We start from the raw sequence: 25517 nt of genomic DNA on the forward strand, positions 1-25517 counted from the left end.
ACCTCGTGCTGTCAGTGGGTCTGCTTGTGAGCAGAATCACATTTCAGACTGCCCCAAAGAACCTGTGTAACATATAGTATCTATAAAAGTGTAAAATGGAAGTGTTCTGGGACATTTTCATCTAGTAAAAAAGCATCGAGGAATATCAGAGGGAAGATATTATGGGTAAAAAAAAAACAGGCAGGAAAATTATCCTAGTTTTTCAAATCAGATTCTAAGTGAAGGTTTTTACCACATAACTGTGTTGTTAGTTTAACTCACTTTTTTAGTATTTTAATTCATCTTTAAACTGTGGAACTAGCAAACAATATTAGCATTCAGCTTTTTCTGAATAGTGAGAAAATATTAATTTTGTGTATTTTCAGAAGAAGGCTAGTTAATTATTAAGTTTTCATTTTGAGGAGCCATTTGAATATTATTGTAATAACAGACACTCACAAACCCAGAGAAGATTTTTCTCCCTGATGACAGCACATCTCAGACAGTGTTTTAAGAGGTCAGCTCATGACTCATCCAGAAGACAATTTACCTCATTACTTTATGCAAGACTTTTCAATACTTTTTTTTTTTTAAATGAGTCCTTCATAAGATAACTCTGATGAAAACAAAGATTTAAATCATTTTTATGTTATTGTGTATTCACATCTAATTCTGTATGTTGTACAGGTGTTTTAAAATGCAGTTTCTTCTTAAAGCTTTTCCATTGCACTTTCATCCTTTGTCAGAATTGCTAATATGTATTTAACTAAATCTTATATTTCACTAAATACTTTTGAAATTGCCTGAGATATTATATGAAGAATAAAAAAAAAAAAAACAACAACAAAAAAACCAAGGTAATCAATTGTATCAATGTTGCTGATTTCCAGATAAGAAATCATAATGTTTTGCTATTCCAGTCCTGAAGAAAGGTAAAGATCATTGCTTCTAGAGGAGCTGCATCTATCCATATGGAGACAGCAACATGCAAAGGTGGTTTCCTTCACCACTCACAGTGTAAGTGAATCTTGTCATACATTTCCACACACCGGAAGGGGCTTATAGATTTAACACCTCAAAATCATGATCTTGTATTTACCAGATCTCATTTATTTTGAGAAAGTGGTCTCTGCAGGGCAGCTACTGTGGAAAAAAAATGTCTTTCTATAACCTTAAGTGTTATCTAGAATGACAGCTTGCACTAGTGACTTTCTTTCCTACAGCATCATGTGATCATTTTACCTGTCTTGCCTCTGTACTTTTATCACTGAAATGTTTTATCATAAATTATATTTGGTTGGAGTGGTCTGGTGTATACTGAAATCTATTTTTTACCACTATTTTTGAGAAGTATTCCTCCACTGCCTTCCTGACAAAATTAAGTTTTCAGCTGCTATGCATAGTGTGTCAAGCAGCCACTGGTGATGGGAGAATAGCATAAAAGATGGAGATAGGAACCTGATGGAAAGAGTGTGAAGAATGATTGTGTCTCCATAGGACAGAGAGAGGTTTGGGATGATTCAGTGCCAGATATGCAGCAAGGAGCCTGAGCTTTCTGGAGAAGGGGAGCAAAGTTATGGTAAAGGGGTAAAGAGTGGTAATCTTGGGGTGAACAGAATAAAGAAATGATAAGGGATATGCTAGACGACAGAAGAACCAAAGTAGGAATATAGTAGAAGAAAAGGAAATGAAAGAAAAAAAAAAAAACAAAACAAGAAATAGTGTAGTAAAGCAGAGCTGAAAGCTAGAGATCTTATGATACACATAGCAGAAGAAATAGGTAGGGAAGAAAATAAAGAGTGAGACAAAGCTTTAAACTAGATTTTTAAAGTATGTTATTGGCTTATGGCTAGTTTGTACAGCTAGCAGAGTATGCTGTTATTTCTGATTATAGAAAGGGTAGTGGATGATAGTTGCACAGATGAACAAATGCATAAATCCTTCCCTTAAAAAAAAAAAAGAATAAAATAAAATATTAATAATAAAAAAGTTAATCCCAAACCCCTAATTGTGTTATTAATATCAAGATTGCAAATTCAGTTAAATAAATTAAGAATTTCTGGAATCAAAGCTATTTTCACATCCTTAAATCAGGCTATATGTAGACAGACACGGTGACATTGTGCTATGGATGTTTCCAATATGTTAATACTGAGGAACAGAGCAACCCCAAGGGAGCAAAACTTAGGTATACTGGAACTGGTACTGGGAGAATAGCTGGTATTTATGTAATAAAACTCTAGGTCTATATCCAGTATGATGCTTGCATTGTAGAGACTATCAAGACCTAACTTTTCATCATTACTCATTCACAACATTTGCTGCCTTTTAGAAAAGATATTGCAAAGCATAATGAGCCACACAGAAGGAGAACAAAAATATCGCAAGGAATTTCTACCTTTCTTGATCAATTATAATATGTTTTGACAACACTGGGTTAGTAGTTTTTAGCACAGATACCAGATAGACTGTGTCATCATTAACACCTCTCTTTTGCTTCAAAAGATCTAGCAGGGAACACAGTTATGGAAAAATTCACATGAATGTCTATACATTCTAACTCATTAATTCATCCACTTTCATAACTGGTCCTCTGATGACATTTGAAAGAACTACAGAATATATTCTAAACACATTTGCTTCCCTAAAGATTGTTTTATGCAAACTGCAGTGTGTTCCATCATTTGTACCCACTAAGCTGTGCACTGACTTTCTGTTCTGTCATTTGCCATCCTCCCTGGAGATTAGCAAAGATAACTTCTTTAGGATTTGAAGACTCCACAGGGCTGCTTTCAAAGTAGATTTTTTTTTTATATATATATATTTTTTTTCTCATGGCCGTTTTTTCTACTCACAAGAAAAATCTTTCCTTCTGGAACAAACTTTTGAAACACATTCTGCCTGATATTTGCTTTTCCTCTCAGTCTCTGCTTCCAATTTTATAGACATTCAGGAAATCAAAAGGACAGTTCTGAGACCTGAATTACTATGGTGCTTAAAAGACGTTTAAGAATTGTCTTGTCAAATAGTTAGTGTTCTCTGGTTTCAGAGCATTTTCCTTGCATTTATCTGCTATTTCTGCAAATATTTGTACAAACTTTCTGAAGAGCTCTCTGAGTCCAGCAAAAAGATCCTACAACCAAGAGCTCCAGTCTGTCTCTTGTAACTGTGTCTGTCTCTTGTAACTGTGATAGATGCTGTGTCTCTAGTTCCAGTCCTCCATAATTAACTAATGAACTAATCCCAATGAATTAAGGCAGCTTATTTATTTATTTATTTATTTATTTATTTATTTATTTTGTTTTAAAAATGATACTCATGCCTTATATTTGTTGAACTTTCACATCATACTAGTCCTTTTCAAACACTTTTTCCACCTGTTACTGAAACAAGTAAACTGAGGCACCAGATATCTGAGGGAATCTATCACCTGTAACCCTCTCTTATCTGCAAGCACATAGCAGCAGCATTCAGCAGTGCAAGTAGCGTTCTCTGATTACTGACCCACTCCCTTAGATCTTTGTCACATCAATTGACAAATGCCTAGTAGAAAACCACTAGGTTATTTCCTCTTTCCACCTCCACAGGCCTTTCATGTATTGTATGAGCCACGACTCTACCATCCCTTGCTCTCCTGTTATTGCTCGCCAGTCTGCCAGACTGTGCTGGGAGTCTACCAGCTGAAATTCCTCAACAAATTCACTGTCTACTTTCTCATGTTATCTACTACTTAATATGTCAGAATGATTTGAAACTGGTTGTCTTATCAAAGTGCTCTTTACTTTGAACAGTCTATGTCTACCACAGATCCTATTCATTCTTCGCTTATTCACATATTTGATATATTTTCAGGGTCTCAAGTGTTACCCCAGATGATCATCACTTTGTGTTACATGTTCAAAAAATATTTGATTTCTGCCAGGAGAACAACTTATTGCACTTTTGTTTTAAAATCTTTTATTTTTATTATTTTTTTTGACACTTGTATTATTTCATTCCTTAACACTGTTATAAATACAAGAAACAGCAGGTTAATGTACATCTTAAATGGAGAAACTCACACCTGTATCTCATCCAGGTACTTTTTTAGTAGCCTCCCATTACTGTGTGACAGAGACTACTTTGTTTTGGTTAAAGGGACCTGGTGTAAGAGCAGCTTCAGAAGGAACAGAAACTGCATCAGAAACTCAGTGAAGAAAGGGAAAAAGATGGAAGCTGTATCACCAGCCACCAGTTTCTAATTTCATGGCAACACTGATGATGATACACTATGCGCAAGAATAAGCAGGTTAATTTTTTTTAGTGCATTTCCATGGGACGTATGAGAGATTTTCATTCATTCCAGTCTAACTTTTTTTCAGTATGGTGGATTTTGGAGTCAACAGAAAAGAATCCATTCTGGATGGTCTCAAGAAATTGTAGTGTGCTGCGTTCTTCATGCGCCTTCAAGCATGATTTTGTATATTTCAGCAATGTGGTACTGCCTGTCTTCAGAAAAATCCAGGAAGTGGTAATCCATGCTCATTATTACTGTCAGTGCCACATATCAGTTTATGAGACAGTCAGTATAAAATTGGAGACACACTGATATTCGAATAATGTCTGATAGCAGTTTTGACCTGTTAGGAACAGCTGACAAGCATCTAGGACTCCTGAACTCTGGATTTGGCCAGCACACCTAATTCTGTTGACTTGCTTTTCTTGTTTGACAGAACTGCATACAAAGCTTTACAAATTGGAATTAAAAATACTTTCAATTTTATCTGGAAAGAGGGGAACATATAGGGCAGGACATTGCAAGTGAGATGTGTGATGTATGCCAACTTACAAGAGATTTCCTCTGTTATGGGAAGCAGGACTAAGCCTACTACATTTATCCTTTAAAATCACTTCTGCATTGAAGGTAACAGTGATGATAATTGCCTTATGGGTATTTTCAAACTTGTGAAGGGTGAGAAATGAACAGTCCACTTTTGTGATGTTTCATGAACCTACCCAGGGTTCTCCACTCTGGGATAATGCAACTAAATTATAGGAAGTAAAAAAAATAAAGAGTAAGAAAATGTGGAAGTCAAAGTGAAGAGAAATCCGGAAAAAGTCCTTGCCCATAGATAGGAATAAAAGCTATGCATGTAGAATGGTATCATGACAGAGGAACACAAGCCTAGCTATGTCAGCACACAGTTCAATATCTGTCTGCTAGCAATAGTTACTGGTTAATTACTACAGAACAGCAGAAGGATAGAAGAGAGAGGTTTCATAATTAGACTGGCTGATTTTCAATAGTGGTACCTAAGTTAGCAGCCTTATCTTCAGTTTCAAAATGCATAAAGATAAAGAGGTCCTTTCACAGAGATTTGCACTTCAGAGCTCTCGATTAACATCCCAAAGCCTTTCTCTCCTCTCTCTTGGGTTCTAACCCAAGGACCTCAGCTAGGTGTCTGAAGATGTGAAACATGAATCCTCACCATGCCAGAAAAATAATTACAGAATCGTAGAATGGCTTGGGTTGGAAGGGACTTTAAAGGTCATCTAGTTCCAACAACCCTGCAATGGAGATGGATACCACTCGCTAGACCAGGTTGCCTAGGACCTCATCCAACCTGGCCTTCAACACCTCCAGGGGTGGGACAGCCACAACTTCTCTTGGCAACCGGTTCCAGTGCCTCACCACCATAAGAGTGAAGAATTTCCTCCACACATTTAATCTAAATCTCCCCTCTTTTAGTTTAAAACCATTTCCCCTTGTCCTATCATTTTCTGCCTGAGGAAAAAGTTTCTCTTCATCTTTTTTATAAACCCCCTTTAAGTATTGAAAGGCTGCAATGAGGTCTCCCCCAAACCTCCACTTCTTCAGAATGAACATCCCCAGATCTCTCAGCCTTTCTTCATAGAAGAGGTGCTCCAGCCCTCTGATCAACTCTGGAGAACTCTTCTGGACCTGGTTTACATCCTTCTTGTTCTGGGAGCCCCAGACCATGCCATTTAGTCTCTGCTATCCAGTCGTATCCTAGGGAGCATTTCAGGCTCTCATCTTTGTCTCATCTCCCTTCTACGACTTATTGTGCAACATCATCTGGAAGAAAATGACAGTCAATCAAGTATGTTATAAATACTTTGAAATGAGTGGTGTAAACAGTATGGCAATGAAACTGGCCAGCCAGCCTCCCTCGTGAAATGCTTTTTATTATGTTCAGCTGCAAGTGTCATTTCTCTAATGTTGATGATTTGTCTTGTGCTGGGTTACAAATCATATCTGCATACACTCATGGTCTCTTGGGGGTAGAGAGACCCAGCAGTGACCAGCTCATGGCAAATAAACTGTGTCATAAAACTGCAAGGGTTCCCCTGTAATTTATTCGCCTGACTTTTTGTTTTGTTGTTATGGAGGAGAAAACTGCAACTGGATGTTCCTCAAACACATTGCCTTGGCATGTCAGGCTGCCATGCATCACTTGTTTGAGATACTAGAGCAATAGCAGTCACTTGTTTGAGATACTAGAGCAATAGCAGGGGGACTAAGGGTAGGGAATAAAAACTATGGTATAATCTAAACAGTGTGCAGTGGTGACAGTTAAAGGTAGATATGGGAAAATGAGGTTTAACTGCTGCTTAAGAGACCAGTGTAAATTTGCTGGTACTCCATTAGTGTAGTAAGTTACACCTGGGAGGGAGAAAGATATATTTATGTGTTTTGTAAAGGGCAGGGGAACAAAGAAATGAGAAAAATTCAAGGCAATGTTGTAGAGGATAACAGTAGAAATTTCTATGAAAGCAGTTGCTCAATTTCTCACTCTGAGTCAAACAGAGGCAAGAGGTCAGTGAACACAGTGATGGCAGCTGTGGTGACAATTTAGTGTCTATTTCGATAAGAAGCAAAGTGACTTTGACCTCTTCAGTCTTTTGACGTGAAGAAAAAATGCCTTGATTTTTAGCATTTAAACAGTATCTAGTTCTAGAAAGGTCAATAAACCTTTCTGGATAATATATTTCAGAAACCCAAATCAAGCCATCTGTTTAATCTCAAATTCTAAAGCAGATACTTCTAAAACTTCACAATATTTACATCTTTTAATCCTGGCAGTACAGCAGGCAGAGGCTTTTTCCTGTTTACTATAGAAGAAGCTTTCCTTCTTCTTGTCTGTCTTCTGAATCATGAAAAGTTCCCTGCGAGAAAAGATTCAAACATTCCTCATTTCATACCCTGATTGAATTATGGTTTTCGCTACCTCAAAAGTTAGCTTAAAAGCTCCCTGTTGTACAACAAGTAAGTGATTAAATAAGGAAATAAGCAATTTAACTAGAAAGGAAAGAAAAACTGCACCACAATATTTACCACAAAGTATGCTAAGCAATTGTTTCCAATCTATATAGTGGCTACACCGAGTTAATATACTTCTCTCTAAACATTTCAGATTGAAATGTTTTTCACCTCTTCTGCATCTACCAAGATTTATTTAGTTTACCTACTGAGAGATCAGAGACTGTCACTGTTTACCTTGGAGAAAAAAAGGTACACTGTGATATAGTGATCACATGAAAGACACTCAGTGTCAGACAGAGGTCAAATTGGACACTTATTTTGTCCCATCCCTCCCAAACAGGGGGGCTTTACAGAAATTTGAAACTGCATGGATAAGAATGTGATACAAGGAGATGGATTTTCACATCCTGCACGCACAGCTGCAGAGCTCACTGACACAAGAGAAGTTAGGGATCAAGGACTTATGAGCATTTAAAACTGGTTGAACATATGTGCTCATAATAGGTATATGTTAAATGATCATAATACAAGGTTGCAATGTGAAGGAGGAGATGTCATGTTGGCCTTCTAACTCACTCACCTGTGTGTGTATTTCAGGTTTTAGGATAATTTCTAAGCAGTCTAACTTAAACAGATTTTGTTCGGTTGTTTTTCATCTTTGTTTTATTCTGTTTTGTAATAGCAACTGTTCATCTTAGCATTTATTTAGGAACTTCTGGTGTCTCTGATAAGATTCTTTGAAGCACTATTGGACAGGACTAGAGAGAGGATTACGAAGGATTACAAAGGCATTGGGCAACACCTGTGTTCCCACAGGCCAAAAACGCTGTTTGGCTAGCATAAGGTATGCTGGGATAACCCATGACTGTGCACATTTTTCAGCCTTTGTTACACCATTAGATCTCCGAAAGATGTCATTCTCTGTAAAAAAATATACTTGCCCACTGCAACATTGAGTGATCTAAGGACCTCAGATTGGTCTTACTCTGAGGATGAGGCAAGAAGGCTTGAAGAAGATCACGTACTGGCTTTGTAGCTTAGAGTACTTACACTGACATAATTGCAATTATCAAGAGTGCTGAAAGGATGTGACCAATATATAATTTGAGGTAATGGTTGGCAATTTCAGTAATATGAATCATGAATCATTCATTAACTGAATAATGCTTTTAATTAGTTAACATTAATTTTAAGATGTTCCCTGTTATTTTATTGTGTAATTTAAGGTCACCAGCTTTATTTTATGTATGTTATAATTACATTGAGATTTATATGCAATTCCCACTAAACACAAATATATTATTTGCTTTAGCTCAAACTGTTTTTATACTTGGGAAAGAGACTATGGGAATGGTGGGGAGTCTTAAAGGTGCAGCCTGTGATGTTTTCCCAGTTTTATATGAAGTACCATTCCTCTGCTCACAGATCTGAGAGAGAGAAAACTAAGATATCAGAGGATGCAAAGCGCAAAGAGGATGCAAAGTTATTGATACATCTGTCTGCCTGATGTTTCATACCCTCTTTGGCTATAAATCGGCATGCTGCATTAAAGCTAGTACAGTCTTACTGGCTAAAAAAAAGGTGACAATCTGGCTTTAAGCAAGTCTCTATTCCTCAGTCAGTAAATTTCCAGGCTGCCAGCACTCATTCAGACACTGATAACTTCAAATTAATTGCAGTTCTTGCTGGTTGCTCCATCAAAGATTCCAAAGATTATGTGGCCCCAGGACATGTTCCCACTGTGTTGTGTCAGAACAGAACAGGGGGGCTCAGGCAGAGGGGCTGATCATTTCAGAGATCTGAGTAGGGTATCTTTTTTCTGCATTGACTTAATTTCTATTTTTCTTCCAGCATATCCAAATAAATAATTAAGAAAGTTCCCTCTCTTTTGCACAGTCTCATAGTTTCCATTTTAGTTGTATGTGATCTCTCTTTCTCTGGAGATAGTCAAACCCACACTTTGTCAACAGAGGAACAAAGGCAAAACTCCAGCTTCTCGAGAGAGCACTAAGACATCTTTAACTGCATAATAATTGATGCTTTTATGGAGTTCCAGATCATTTACTGATATCGAACACTTCAGTGGCTTAATCCTTCCTCACACAATGTGGAGACAAATAATAGCTTGATAGACTTCATCATTCACGAAAGGCAGAGCAAGCAAACCAGCATGAAAATATTTTAATTATATTTTGTCAGAAGGATATCACAGTACATGGAAGCACTCTTCCTTCACCACTTTCATTTGGGGAATTTATACAAGTCTAAACTTGTTTATTATTAAAAATTGCACTTGGGTTCAAGGAGCTGGACTTCTAGATGCTAAGAAAAAGAAGCAAGACAGGATCAACTATAAGAATGAAGATTGACAGAACACCACAGACTTATGAGAGCAATTCATTGTCTGAGATCAGGCTTAGAAAGAAAAACCTCTTAGAAAACAGTAAGTATTATGGGAAAGAAATTCTTATATTTCATTAACTCTGCTTTGTGGAAATTTAATATGGACCAAGAGTGTGAAGTAACACTGGATGAATACCAGAGGGATTATGTTATTACAGCAAAACTTTACATTAATGGATATCGTCCAGACATCTAGATTTTCTCCAGACTTTTCTCCCTAGATTTCCCAAAATACACTTCTAAACGACAAGCAGCCAGAGGCATACGTGGCACCTGATATTGATTAAGAGTGCGGAAACACACACACACACACACATATATATATATAGTTAACCAGATGAAAAGGTTTTGTCATAAATTAAATTTATTTGAGTTGAATGTAAGCTCTCTAAAGTCCACTGTGCTTCAGTAGGTTTTGGACAGGGATCTTGTGAACATTTGTAAGATAAAATAAGGCATACTGCAAAACAAGTTTGCTGGTCATTAGAATGTTCAACTTTTGCTTCTGAAAATATTATTTTTTTATGTGGTATAAAATAGCACTTGTTAAGGGTTGTAAAAACCACTTTGTCTCCAGTGCAAACCTAGTATTGTTTTTACGCATGAGAATTTGTTACTGGTTATCTTCTAACAGTGTGTCATGGTAAGTGCTGTGACAAAGAATCAACAATATTAAACTGGGGCAAACAATATAAGCAAACTTTTTAATCTTTCTTTCTTTCTTTCTTTCTTTTCTTTCTTTCTTTTCTTTCTTTCTTTCTTTCTTTCTTTCTTTCTTTCTTTCTTTCTTTCTTTCTTTCTCTCTTTCTCTCTTTCTCTCTTTCTTTCTTTCTTTCTCTCTTTCTCTTTCTTTCTCTTTCCTTTCTTTTTCTTTCTTTCTTTCTTTTCCTTCCTTCCTTCCTTCCTTCCTTCCTTCCTTCCTTCCTTCCTTCCTTCCTTCCTTCCTTCCTTCCTTCCTTCCTTCTTTCTCTCTCTCTCTCTCCCTCTCCCTCTCTCTCTCTCCTTTTTTTTTTTTTCCTTGCCAGTTTGTGTTACAGACTGTAAGGTCCCTGTATTCTTGAAGTGGATTGTATTGAAGGAATAAAGATGAGAAGTACTTAACTGGCATTTGGTGCATGCTGGAAAAGGTCAATAGCTTGTTTGCCACCTTGGTTGCCATTGAATGTCTCAGACTGAGAATTAAATAAGGCATTTCCAAAAAGTGCTTAGAATTTGCTTTATTCTGTTGCCATTTAAAGCCTGTAACAAAGTACTCTTGGCATTTATGGTAGCACAGTGGTGGCAGGACAGAGTCTTGAAATTCTTCCCATGTTAAAAGCTCTCCATATACTTTACTGACAATAGGATCAAGCCCTAGGTTTCCAGCCTGATACCTTGTTTGACAATAATGTCTTCTGTAATCAGCCTATTTCCAAAAAATAAGAATGTATATTCCATGTAATTCGTACAAACACAATCCTTTTTTAAATCTTGCCAAGCTTTTAGTATCAGTAAAATCTCCCTGCAGTGAGAAGCTCCAATTTAATTAAATGTTGCATGAAACTGTATTTCTTTTCCCCTGTTGTACATTTGCTGCCTATTAATGCATCCTGTATTATTGAACTCAAGGTAAACAGACATCTCTCTTTGGTGCTCTTTAGGCAATTCATTTGTTTTTATAACTCTATCATGACTGATAGAACTCTTCCCTTTTTAGAGTCAACTCTCCCAGCCTCTTCAATTCCTTCTTATACTGATGTGTTCCCTCAGTGCTTGTAGACACTAGACAGTAATGCCTCCTCTTTCTGTTTCTATTTTATTTTTTCGTTTCCTAAGGGCAAGAAAACTGAAAGCAAAAATGAGAGGGCTGAAACCACCGTGGATGAAACACTTCACATTACATTTTATTTATTTCCTCCCTCTTCAGTGTGTTGTTTCTGCTTTTGGACCACTTCTTGATAAACTGGATGCCCTTAATCATTAGTTTCTTTCCCTAGCAAGATTGCTTTGATTTCAAAATCTGTCAATGTACGTGGACAGTCTCAGGTGGGTCTGTATTTACCACCCTTGTATGTACTATAATTCATTTGGAGTACTTTGCAAACCTACGTATAGTGTCTTTGTTAACCTAATCATTGCCATCAGCTAATTTTGCCAACTTAACATTTCCCTTTAGTCTATTGATTTTTTTGGGGGGGTTGCTAATATCTGTAACTAATTAAGAGCAATTGATCCAGGAGGTAGTCTGACCTTGTGCAGAGGTTTGATAATATTTTTGTTTCTATTTTGGCTTCCTGTCTTTTTGAGATGTTTTTTCTTTAATGGGATGGGCTCTGAGCAGAGTTGAAGGACAGGTATGAAGAGTCCTTTGCTTATGCAGGACATACATAAGCCTAGTCTTAATGCAACATGAGGACATTTAGGTACTTCAAAGCCTGAATGCTGTAAAACTACACATTGGTCTGAACAGCTTCTCAGTCAGAGAAATGTGGAAAATTAAGTTGTCTTCCTGTAAGGAATATTTATAATTTGTATTCAACCCACACAAATGAAATTTTTACGTCCTATTTCCACACAAAAGACAGTGGAAAATAATCTCAAATTGTAAATATTTCACTGCAAAATGTTTATTCTTTTGATCAAAGAGAAGAATATTAATCTCAAAAGGCTGATGTGTTTGATATTCCAAAATGTCCACAATATTTCTGACAAAGGTAAATATCTTTTTTTTTTTCTAATTACACGTTTTTTTTTTAATATATGTTGTACTAGAAAAATCCTATAACTGTTGTTGTCTGAAAAAACAACTTTTTTTCAGAAATAAAAATAAAAATAGAAATGGAAGGAACATCTTTGAGAGGATTCTCACTTGGTTTGCTAAAGCTATAGAGAATATTCATGCAAGCACTTTTCCTACAGCATGCCATGAAAGGGGCATTTGGAAGAGATGTCTATTACAGAAAAGCAAAATGTTTTTCTACACTAACTCAGAAATTCACTTGATTTTATTTAGTCATCATTTTGGGCTAGGGATTAGTGTTGACACTTTGGTCAACAGTTTTTCTTAATTTTGTCTAGTTTTCATTTTCATTAAAATACTTCTGATAAGTTATGATAATACCATCTTTGTTTGCTGTTGTTAATTTAACGCTGGGAAAAAGAACTGAGAAGAAAATTATATTTAGATGTGGAAATGAAACCTGTTACCCTGGTAATAGGAACTAAAAATTTGGTTTTGAGTTCAGGTATATGTCTGTGTAACTGAATCACAGAATCAGAGAATCATCTAGGTTGGAAGAGACCTCCAAGATCACCTAGTCCAACCTCTGACCTAACACTAACAAGTCCTCCACTAAACCATATCACTAAGGGCTACATCTAAATGTCTTTTAAAGACCTCCAGGGATGGTGACTCAACCGTTTCCCTGGGCAGCCTATTCCAATGCCTAACAACCCTTTCAGTAAAGAAGTTCTTCCTAATATCCAACCTAAACCTCCCCTTGCACAACTTTAGCCCATTCCCCCTTGTCCTGTCACCTGTCAACTGGAGTATTTTTATTTTATTAAAAAAAAAAAAAAAGTGATGAGATTAAATTAAACATTTCAGTTATATTGGTTTACTTGGGTGAGAGTTCTGCAGCAAAATACATGCCACCTTTTAGATTTCAAGCAAGCTTCGTCTCACTGCAGACACATAGCTTGTGGTGTACTAACTATTCAGTGCAGGCTTGCCTACCTGGAGTAGGCTTGCCTACATGCAGTAAGGCAAACTGAATCAGCTAACGCTGTGAATTAAAGTGTATTAAAAATCTTGGAGGTGTTCTCATTCAAGTGTCAAGACGCTGTATGTCACTGCAGTTTAATCTTTCTCTGAGGAGGGCTTGTCCTCACTGAAGTGTTAACATAAGGTGCAACTCCAGCATTGTTCCTGGCTTAACTTCTGCACACACAGAGCAGTCCCTAGCTTGAATTAAGCAGTGATTTAGATGTCTTTGCTGTGTTTTTCATTTGTGCTGGTGGATGAACTGTAGTGCCAGGTGTGTTACATATCTAGGTGTGGCAGTTTGCTAATAGCTGATGTGCAGTCTGCTCTATTGCTACAGAGCTGAATTAGCTGGTTTATCGCAGACCTAGGCAAAAGGTTGAGTAATGCTTATTTGCAAACCAACAAGGGAGAATTTACCCACTCACTGCTAATCTCTGCACAGAGCATGTCACTAGCCAATCTCTCCCCACAGCTGCAATGTTTGCAGCGTGACCACGTTTGCCCAGGGGATGCAAGCTTCAGAAGAGTCAAGCTGCCTCTGTGGGTACATACACATGACTGAAGCAATTGAGTTACTGAGGCTTAACAAGTTACCGCTAATCAGTTGATGAGCTGTAACTCAATAAGCCACAGAGATTTTATTGCTTTTAATTGCATGTCTCCATCTTTGGTAACCTGAATTAACCTTGCACTAGCAATATTCCCTGAGAAAACACAATAATATATGTACAGAGGGACATGAACAGGAGGAGGGGGATTCATTTCTCCCAATTTCTGTTGCATGAATTAGCTGGCTCATCTCTACAGTATTGTTTAGAGTCAAGGAAAGAGGAGCCTCTGGGAGGTGGCTTTGAGCACATAAATTAGGTGCTTGTTCTTGGTCTTTCTGCTTTAATCACAGAAGCCATAAAATCATAGAATCATTTAGGCTGGGAAAGACCTCTGAATCACCAAATCCAAATGTAAGAAGAAGGAAGAACAGCCAGCCAATTCAGGCATGAATTCTTCCTTTTGGTGTCATGCCTACATAAAATGGAAAGGGGCTTTGGAAGACATTGCCATATACATGTTCCCTGCCAACAAGATCCAATAGACTTTTCCCCCAGAATTTGGTGTCAGGTGCCAGCCGAAGCTACATATCTATGTATTCAATGGTTCTGGTTTAATTACACTGACCTTTTGCAGATGTCAGAAATTTAATATTTTAATTAAATATTGTACATCCTTCAAAAACTTATTTATTTATTTATTATTTATCAGTCTTTCTAAATCTAGCCTGTAAAAATCTCAGGTGTTCCACATTTATTCTGATATCTAATATTGGGAGTGAATGGCCCCAGGTGAGGCACAAGGATTGCCCCACACTTCTGAGCCAGCAGAGCCCTCTGAGACAGAGGAAAGGGAGTTTTCATTTTGTAGTGATGAAATATGAATATTATGGAAATACAAAATAGGTCAGATTAAGGAAAAAGGATCATATGTAACTGAAGAATTTGACCTCAAAGTAAGTTATAATTACGTTTTTTTCTTTCTTCCAGCAGCAGTTATTACACTTTTAGATATTACCAAACTGTATAATGAAATAACTTCAAGGGGACATTTAATTTTCAAAATTAAATTTGGCCTTTCACACCTTTCCATTCTCTTGGGTTACCAAACCCAGTATTACAGGTGTTTGTTTGCCTTGCTTCCATCCCCTTTCATTGTTTGTGTAATTGGAAAGAATAAGTACAACTGTGCTTTTGTGGTTTGGTCTTAGTTATTCTTACTGCTGACTGGCTAGAATATTGCTGTATATTACAGCTTAGAAAATCACTTGTATTCAAAAGTTTTTCACAAATATATATTCTAAAAGCTCTTCTGTAAGTGTGTGGGATAAATGTGTTTAAATTTATACATTTTGCAGTCAAGTTAAGGGAGTTGGTGAAGGTTATGGAAACCCAGAATGGGTTAAAGGAATTTTAACAAGAGCAGTGTAAGCATTTCTCTGCAAAGCTCTACACACATGACATGTCTCTGACTTTATGTTTCATAACATATTCAAAGCCTGTTTTCTACCCATCATCTCTCATCTCCTTTTTATCCTTTTTTTTTTTTTCAAATATGGAGCCTATTTTAAACAAGCTATACTTTCTAGTGAAAACTAAGTGAAATATTTAGTTCCATCCTTATACTCTGGGACATTTAGTAATTACGTCAGAACTTAAAGTCATATTAAATACAAATAGACAAGTTTGTCATAAATTACAAATGAAAAAATCATAGACTTTTACAATTTGAGTCCCAAAGCCTCATTTTTTGCTTTATCTTTGTGATTAAAAAATCATATATTTGAATATTTTGCCACTAGAGAAATGTCAGCTTTATCAGCAAAGGTAAAAAAGCTCCAGATACTTAAAAACTAATAATGTGCCCCACTTCCCCCAATAAGAAATGAATTCATATTATTATTATTATTATTGTGGTTCAAACTCAAGCTAGATTCTCCTTTATGGGAATTTGCTTGAGAAAAAACATTGTAAGTTGGCCATCTGTTGGGCTGCACAACTATTTTGTTCCCAAACCACAGCCTCCCCTGTTGCCTCTCTTACCCACATTCCAAAATTTCAACATAGAACATCATAAATGACAAAAATGTAGCACTGAAACAACTTCTACACAGAAACTCAACGGTATGCCCTGAGGAGACAGATTCTTCTTTGGAGGCAAGTCCCTTCAGTTCTACTTCCAGTGCACACTCGTTTACTGGGAGTAGATGCTGGCATTCATGATTTCTCTCCACAGGTTATCCTTGCTCCACTTTTAAAACCTCAAGTGGTCTTCTGCAGATGTAAGAGCCTCAGGCTCACTTGGTCTGAGCCATGGAGGAATCCTGATTATGCAGAACCAGATATTATATGTCAACAACAGGCATGGTAGGATGGAGGTGTAATTTTAAAAATGAGCTACTAAACCTGTAAAAACTTCTGATTGAATTGCTAAAATCCTGCAAGGGAAGGCTGGTCAGTACAACACATTTCGTTCCAAAGCTGTCTTTTTTATCCTGGTATTGCTCTTTTTTAAAACCTGTTTTCATTTTCCTGACAGCAGTTCTATTCTCTAGCTCTATTACTCTTCATTAGTTATTCGGATTAAGCATTTTGATTAAAATTCTTTGCTGTTAAGCTCCTGAGTTTTCAGCTGTGTAAGTGGAGGGAATATTGAGAGAATGAGAAACTATTGCAGCCTCTAAATAAGTGCTCTCTGTCTCATCCTGCTTGTACAGAAAGCAATGGACATTCATTTTTCTATCCAGCACTCTTCAACACCTGAACTGTCTGAATTTACACAACACCTGAACTTAACTAAATTTAGATAAGAATTCAAGAGTTCAGAATTATGCCTGAAGAGAAATTCAGTGTCTTCAAACCTTTGTAAACAAACTCTACAGAAAATCTTATGAAATTCGCTTATGTTATTACAATAAACAAAAAAGTAAAGGAAATTCATTTACTGAGCAGCTTTCACCTTTGTTTAACACAATTTGAAATGGTATTGGTGTCATCCCTTGAAATGTTGACCACTTGGTATTTCTAAGAGTTCTTACTTCCTCTGTTTTTGAAATAAATTCTGGTGAGAACAGTCATTATTTTGCTCTGCTGGTGTTTTTATGTATGGATAAATAACCAAGGGAAAAATGCACATATGAACTAAATATTTTCATAATTGAAGATTAATGTAGTTTGAGCTTCAGGTTAATATTAAGTTAGTTTCTCTTTTTGGATAAAACATTTATTCATTTCCACTGATCAAATGTCAATTTTGCCTTAAGACAAAACCTAATCTGAATGTGATTTTATATATATATATATATATATTTTCCCTCAGTAAGAATAACTTTTCTGTGAGCCTTTCTGTTCCACAATTGTTTGCTATGGTTTCGGAAGGAGCTGCAGTTTATTAATGTTCTCCTGTATTCACAACCACAACTTTCTACAACTTTCAGTTACTTACAGGTAACAAGTTCATGGCCAAACAATGATTCTAATAGAGAATTTAATCTAGGCCTTGAATATATATAGACTACGCTTGCTCAAAAAGTGAAATAAGGTAGGGGAAAGGCATAGGAACTGACACTGTCTAGAAACTGCATGATTGTCTTGACAGTGTTATTAACTTTTCAGAATGTAATGGAAGGCAACAGGGTAAGGAGGTGCAGGGTGACTGCAGATGATATTAAACACATCAGGAGTCTGGGAAGCACAGTTTTCAACATGTTGCTTATCTAAATTGATGGTGTTACTTCTCATATCTGTTTCAGAACAGGTATCCCCTTCCTCTCTTTGGAATAAGAGATCTAGCAGGAACAGGATATTTGAAGGGACAAAACAGCCACCCTTTAAGATTTTCAAGGCAAAATCAGCAGCTAATACAAAGCAGTATAACTTCTTTGTGTTTTTAATTCAGTTATGCATATATTATATTTTCTGAACACCTTGTCCTTGAATATTTGAAAAAAAAATCTTCACACAGATACACAGCATGGTGTATGTTGGAAGGGACCTCTGGAGGTCACCTGGTTCAACCACTTGCTCCAACAGGGCCACTTAGAGCAGGTTGTCCAGGACCATGTCCAGACAGTTTATGAATATCTCAAGGAGGGAGACTCCTCAACTTCTCTGGGCAACTTGTTCTATTGCTTCCATTGCTTTCCTCTCCTAGTGAGTTTATCAACTAGAGATATAAGGATGGAACAAAGGAAATATTACTGTCCTTAATAGAATTTACTTGCAACAAGTAAGTAAGGGATAAAGTCATAGAGAGAGATTTTCGTCTTCACCATGAAATCTCAGTAGGACTGTTGGGGAAAACAGCAGAGACATGGTTACAGCACATGAATTAACATGGTTACTCACAGACAAGTTGTATTTTTGCTTGTGCTTGTCATCCCCTAAAGAACTTTCCGTGGCTGCAAGGCTGGCATGAAAGACATTTGTTGTATGTGTTTTCTCCTTGAAGTAGAGAAGGAAGGTGACAGTTGCAAACTCCCATTGCAATTAATTTGCACTGAGGAATTCCCTTTGGGTATGAGCAACAAGGACACAAGTCTTTTTCATAGGCAGTGTAAAGTAAAAGAAAAATAAGAAAACTTTGCTCTGAACTAATTTTTCCAAAGGAAAGCCAAGGAAGTTGATAACAGAATATGGTATGGAACCCAGTTTTGAAGATGAATCTAACACTCCTCCTCATGAAATTGGCCTTCCTTTTTATTGTATTTTTTATTATTTGCTCCTGGTTATGGGAGCACCATTTCATTTCCCAAAACATTTCTTGTGCAAAATCAAAGAACACTTACAACATTTTGTCAGTCAAAAATCAACCAAAGCGGAAGGAACCAGATGTTGCAGGAATAAATCTTCAACACATTTAGAGATTTCTTAGCCACTACTATATTTGTGTATAGATATTCTTCATTGCAGCTTCCTTTCGGTTTATATCATAGGGACACAGATTTTAATTTCCACTGCATACTCTTCCTATCAATCTCTTGGCTTGTTTATGTCTGCTTGCATTTAAAAGACTTCGACTCTAAGTAAATTCTTAAATTTCTTCTTAGTTTCTCCTTTACCCTCTAATTCCACTCTTTGACCTTGTTATCAGATCAAGTCACTTCATGCATTGATAAATGCATTCTTTACAGCTATCTGAAATACCATCATTAAAACCAAGTTGTATTTTTAGTATTTCACTTACATACAAGCTAGGTCCTAGAACACTATTTTGTGTTGAAACATATGGACTTATTGTAAAGTGGATAACTTTTTCTGAATGTTAGTTTACTTGCAGCTATTTACTGTACAAAAGATTTTGTGTCAGGCATGTTATTTACCAGCTGTCAGAAGGAAACCATTCAGTTTGAGGGCAGCTTTGAACGTCTCGATACTGTCTCATTGTGCACTGAAACAGAACTAGGACTCTTCAAACATTCCTACAGAAGTGAAACAGTGCCAAGATAGCTATTATTGGACCAGGATGCATTTGATTCAGGAAGCCTGATAAACGTATTAAATATTTTTTCCATTATAATCTTAGCTGATGAAATTATGGGGCTATTATGTGACTCTCTGGAGTCACAGATAAAACGCATTGTGAGCCACAAGGTATACTCCTTTTCAAGCATGAACATGTATGAGAACTGCAAAGTTATTTCACCAGACTACCAGAACCACTCACTGTATTTTGCATAGGAAATGATGGTAACAATACCCCTGGGAACACTCCTTCTTGTCCAGAAAGGTAGATTGTCTTCCTGCTATAAACAGAGGAGGTCTTTGCTTGTTAGTAGGTTTCAAAAGATTTTGGTTCTGCATGTTGCAAAAATGAGATGGCAGTTAAGAAGTAACCTAGAGTCAAGTGGCAGTAGTTTGAGACTGCCAGAAGCTTGATCTGAGCTTAAATGAAGCAAGGTAAGTACAGTTTTGTGTTCTGTTTCATGCTGAAGGTTCCCATTACAAAGACAGTAAGGAATGTGCAAGCCGAAATGTACAGACTTTCTATGTAAAATTGGATGTTCCAAGTTGCAGCATTCCCTTAAAATGTTAGCAGAAATTTGGAAATTACAAAACCAAAGCCCTGGGTGGCTTAAGGCCTGCATAAGTTAAAACATTTTTTGTGTGCCTTCTACTTGTCTTAATGCTGGGCTTTCTGAAGGCCATGTGGGTCCACCAGAGGAACACAAAATGAGACAGAAACCATGGACCTCTCTGGCCATATTTGATTCATATTCTTATGCATATTTACAGGGAAGACATGAGCTGTACCATTGTTCCCCGGCAGACTAGGATGGAAGATGAATTATTCCCAAGAAGAGTATGCTACCAGTCTGCAGTTGTTGCCATGAAAAAGAAACCTTGTGGTCAGTGAGATATCTCATTGCCTGATTTAACTGTCTATATCACTGCAAATATCTGTTAAACAGCCTTTAGTCAGGGAGAAATAAAGAGGATGGTAATAAGAAGGAAAATTTTCAAGCTCAACAGCACAGATGATATAATTGCAGAGCACGTTAAAAAGGTCTGATTAAGTAAACTGGGTTGGATGATTTACCTGTAACCTACTCAGTGAAAATTTCTCATTTATGGGCATGAGACAATATTAAAGTTAATCATCTGAAATGCTTGTCCATAAAAAAAAAACATTTTTTTTGCATAGATACTTACATGTCTGTTTGTTCTTTAAAATTAAGGAACTGTAGAGTACAATCAAAGAAGAAGAATGAAAGCTCAGACTCTGCATTATATATTCAAAACAAAAATTAATATTTAAAATTGGCACATGGTACTAATGAAACTATGAAACTGATAGAGTGTAAGGATGTAATCTCCTACACAAAGCTTACATTTTAAAGCACTCTAGGGCATATCTTTACTCATAAGAAGCTTTGTGATACCTAACTAAAAGGCATTTTATAAATCAAAAATGTTTCTACGCCATTACATTGGTCATTAAAGATGCAAAATACTGAGCTACTCTTCCAGGCTTTTGGATTTTTTGAAACCAACTATCCAGGCTTTTATGGCTAGTGTCATATTACTCAGGAAAAATATGATCAGAGGAACTGGCACAAGTCACTTAAATTAGAAAATTCAGTACAAGACCAGACACTGTATCTGGTCAAAAAGAACAAATATATTATTTGGATTCTTGACAGGGTTAGAGAAATTGAGAAGTTTCACACACCCCTCAATAATCTCATTGTTTATGACAATCTTCAAATTCATTTCTAGCTTACTAAGGCTTAAGCATTTGGAATTAATTAGGTGTCTGTAACTAGTTAAGAGATATTTTGCAGGTTCTCGTCTTCAAAAAAAATGAATTTAATTATTGATATTCCTGCTTGATTAATATTCATTTTAGAAGAACATCTATCTTGCAATAATATTTGAAATATTATTTTCTTATGAAATATTAATTTATTGTATTTGAAATATTCACTGCCTTTGAAATATTCATTGGACATTAAGAATCAAAGAACACAGGAATGTAAGAAGAAACAAAGAGGAACCTGTATATTGCTGTGACACATAATTATCTGAAACTTCCAGAAAATATTTTGAAGTAATTTTCAGATAGGGGTTACTGAAGGATTTAATTTAATGCTTTAGGTGTATGTAGGAATAAAGAGAATTATTGTATAAATTCCTAGTTTAAAAGCAAAAGAAACCCAAACAAAACAACAAAAACAACAAAACACTTTTTGTTTTAAAAGATATTAGAAAAAATAAAAATAAAAAGACCATACAAAGCAAAACTTCAGAGGAAAATCTACCACTGAATTTGTTATAAATTGAAAACCATTTAAAATCTTCACCAAGACACAAAATTTAGGAATTTTTGTAATGCAGAATGATAGTATTTGTTTTTCTTGTTAGGTCAGGGTATTTGAAGTCCCCTTTCAAACAATATACGAATAACAGAGAACTGTAAGAACACACCATGTATCATAATGTTCCCTGTAGAGGCTGTTTTTCCTGTATTACAAAAATAATTTTTAACTGCCATGTCTTAAACGCACATGCAGTGGTTGAACAGGAAGAAGTTATAAACAATAAACTATAAAAAGAAGGAAGAAATCAGGAAAAATTTGTTCTTTAAGTCTTGTGCAACAGAATGTGACAGGATGGATGAATGTGGCGAAATTTGACAGTCAAGGATCCTATATGGATTATGCCACATTTCAACCTCATTTAATGGACTTCTAGCAGCAGAGGTTTGGCCCAACATGCTGTGTTTGTGTAACCCTCTCCAAGACTGGCTTGTCCCTGAAATCATTAAGGGTGACCAAGCTGGTGTACTTCAAAGCAAGTTTCTGCCTGAGGTTTCTGGAATAACTGTGCTTCATTCCAGGTGAATTATGCAGAGGGGCTTCATCTCAGCTGTTAAACTTCACACTGCCTGCATGCAGGAGGCTGAAGGCTTTATGCAAAGCCTTGCACACTAGGTGAAAAAAGAGTGTTTGTACCACATTAGATATACTTTATATAAAGCTAAAGAAACAACCTTATAAAGATGAGGTTTCACTATAAGCAAAGTGCAGTTCCTTTCTCCCTTTAGGTGTCTTCAAAAGTCATCAAAGAAAACGTGGCTATAATCAACACAATCTTTAAGGAGAGCAAAGAATTTCATTTTTAATGAATAATGACACCTAGAAAAGGTAGCTTTTAGAAATGCCCTAAGAGGGTGTTGTGCTGCATCATAACTGAGCTCAATGTTTGTGGTCACAGATCCCTTTCTCAGGAAAATTGTGTGATTAAAGATCTAATTACACTGTTTTCCCCATACTTAGGCAGTATGCCCTGACCTGACATTAGAAATTTAATTTGTTTAAGCAAATGAAAGATGTCTGTCCCAGCTAATTTATATTTGGCAACAGTGCTGTAGAATTTTTTCAAAGAAAGCATTGCTTTTCTCCTCTTGCTAGAGGCAGGTAGATGTGATGTGGGTGACAACCTGACTGTAGGTTGTGGGTTAAGAATGAGGTGGATGAGGCTAAAACATCATGAAAGCACAGGGGACAAAACAGCAGTAAGAAACATTACAAACCCTGCACCACCAATGTCAATATTTCAGGGCTACATGAAATTCAAGGTAGCAGGTTACTAGGATGAGCTGAATGTGGAATTTGAATGTCCCTTCCCTGAAAAACTGATTTTCAAAAAGAAAAGTTTACATTTTTGTCGGAGAGATTGTGAGTGAGATGAAATCAGGTTGTATAGCTGGCTGTTTTCCTCCTCCCTTCTTCACTAACAATAAATACAAGGAAAGTTTGTTAAATTCCATTACAACTTCTCTCTAATCGTGGCAGCTTGAATGTCTGCCAAAACTTCTGTTGGCAAAACTCCACTACACAGTTGGAGAAATCCATATGAGCAGAAATCTTGGATCGTAATCAGATATATTCAGTCATAAAAAGATGTAATTGCAGCTTCTGAGGTTTACCTAGGGTGAGGGAAGTTATCAAAGCATAATAATGTTGCCATGTTGTTCAAAGAGGTAATGTTGCCATTTTAGGTAAAAGTTTTCATATCATTTGCCTATTAAAACTTAGCGGAGGTGAATAAATAAATAAATAAATGAAAGTCAGGAGGAATAAAAAGGGTCATTCCTTTTAATTTCATAAACTAGCCCAGGATAAGGAGACCTTTCTGGAGGGAGAGGGAGGGAAATGTTAATTATTGTACTTGGAACTGGAAAATATCCCTCTTAGAAACAGAAATGTATACATAAGTAAAAAGTCCTTCCGTAATTTTGATACATGCTGAAAAAAAAGAATTCTGTATTAACTTAAGTTGAAATGCCATCAATTATTTCAGCTGTACCATGAAGAAAATGTCTCATCTAGCTATACGACATTTTTTCAATATTAAAATTCAATAAAGAAATGTTGGGTATCTGTAAATCTAAGGAGACAATGGGGATAAAGATATGTTCCAGGTATTTATTCTGCTATCCTTAGATTATGTAATGTCCTCTGAAAAGAAAGGGATGGAAATAAGCAATGTATTGTAGCTGTGTTTGCAGATGTGGAACCAAGTGTGTTTTGTTTGTTTGTTTTTAGGAAAATTTGGACTTGTTCTGTGCAAAGATACTTTGGAAGTTCTGACTGCAGGACTACAATAAGACCCTGTTAGTGTCACTAAATGGCACGGCAACTTGCACCAGCGTAAGACTGTGCCTGGAATGGTTATAATCATTTCACCTCCAGCTGAAGATTAGCTGAATCATGTCAGCAACAGGAAAAGAGAAAAAAAATCAAAGCATGCCTGACTGTTGAAGGAAGCTGCTAGCTTAGAATTACAGCAGCACTTTCACTGGTCTCAGATTTTCCAAAGACTAATACTCCATGACTAAGGAATTGGGCTCATATGGAAATGTTACCCAAGCTTTGCACTAGAGTATAGCTGTTTTCCTGCAGTTCCTTTCTTTATATGGTAGTGTTAATCTAAAGAGCTTTCTAAAAGGAGAAAGTACAGCTAAGAATAGACTCCCAAAAATGATATAGCTGTCTCACACCTTACTCCATGATACTTCTGAACTCTTTAGGACTGTATTGCAGGCGGAGTTAGCTGCTGTGATAGCCCTGCCCTGTCTAAGTTGGGGTGTCCTCTGTACAGTACTTGAGCTACAGTAATGTTTTCTGGAGTAATTCATTCAGAGTCTTTTGCTTCAGTATCTTTTTAAAAATAAATAAATAAATAAATCACTGTTATACATTTGTCTAAACAAAAGTCAAAACATATTTACCACACATCATCTACAAACTTAGAGAAAGAGATCACTTCCAAACACTGTATTTGAAGTCTGTCTCTTGTATACAATTTTTCTTCTATTTCCACCTCTCCTTTCTTATTGACAACATCAGGCCAATGTTTTTAAAGGGACCTTATTTTGATCTGCCTAGCCTGAGACTGAACAAACATACCAATTTTATCACTCTGAATCAACCATATGACTCTTGCATTAACTGACTGATGTTACTCGCTCAAACTTGAAAGCATGTTTCTCATCTAGACAAGCAACTCAATTAAAAGCCTCTTTCCTTGATAAATGTTTATGTGATTAAGACTCCTAAGAGAGGTTGTCCTTCAGCTTGTACTGTGGTTGTCTGCTTACTGGTGGGGACATTCAGCATAGCTAATGAACATGCTTGCATCCTTTCTGGCAAAGAGATTCAGAAAAGAGACAGAAAAGAACACTGTGAAGATCAGCTGAAAGGCTGTATGAAGATCACGGACTGAAAGCATGTAAAGTGCCATAGAATATCCCAAGAATCATAGAATATCCCGAGTTGGAAGGGACCCATAAGGATCATCAAGTCCAACTCCTGATATGGCAGTTGTTCCTTACATTAGCTGGAATAGAAGACTTGAGAGCTATATAACCCTTGGCTTTAGGGATTGTCCCTGGACTACCATTTAAACCATGCTGGTCATGCAGTGCTACTAAGCATGCCAAATCTTTTTATGTTGATAGTTACTTATGCCATGAGGCAGAGGACTTTGTTTCTTATTCGGCAGTCTAATAACTTTCATCAACACTAAACTACCTTGAAGAAGAAGTGCCTTTTCTTTATGATTGTTACCTTAA

At 36.5% G+C, this 25517-nt stretch overlaps 1 protein-coding gene and 1 long non-coding RNA gene across 7 annotated transcripts in view; one reads left to right on the forward strand and one right to left on the reverse strand.

The window, feature by feature from the left end:
- LOC310880045 (muscarinic acetylcholine receptor M2) overlaps positions 1 to 25517 on the reverse strand; it is a 109172-nt gene that overhangs the window by 35013 nt on the left and 48642 nt on the right. The gene's annotated exons all lie outside the window — the stretch shown is intronic.
- LOC310880064 lies at positions 14129 to 24860 on the forward strand. Its single transcript, XR_014571360.1, has 3 exons — positions 14129 to 14895; positions 20174 to 20286; positions 23989 to 24860. It is a non-coding gene; the product is annotated as an uncharacterized lncRNA (long non-coding RNA).

The sequence above is a fragment of the Anser anser genome (assembly GCF_964211835.1).
Source record: "Anser anser genome assembly, chromosome: 1".
Lineage (NCBI taxonomy): Eukaryota > Metazoa > Chordata > Aves > Anseriformes > Anatidae > Anser > Anser anser.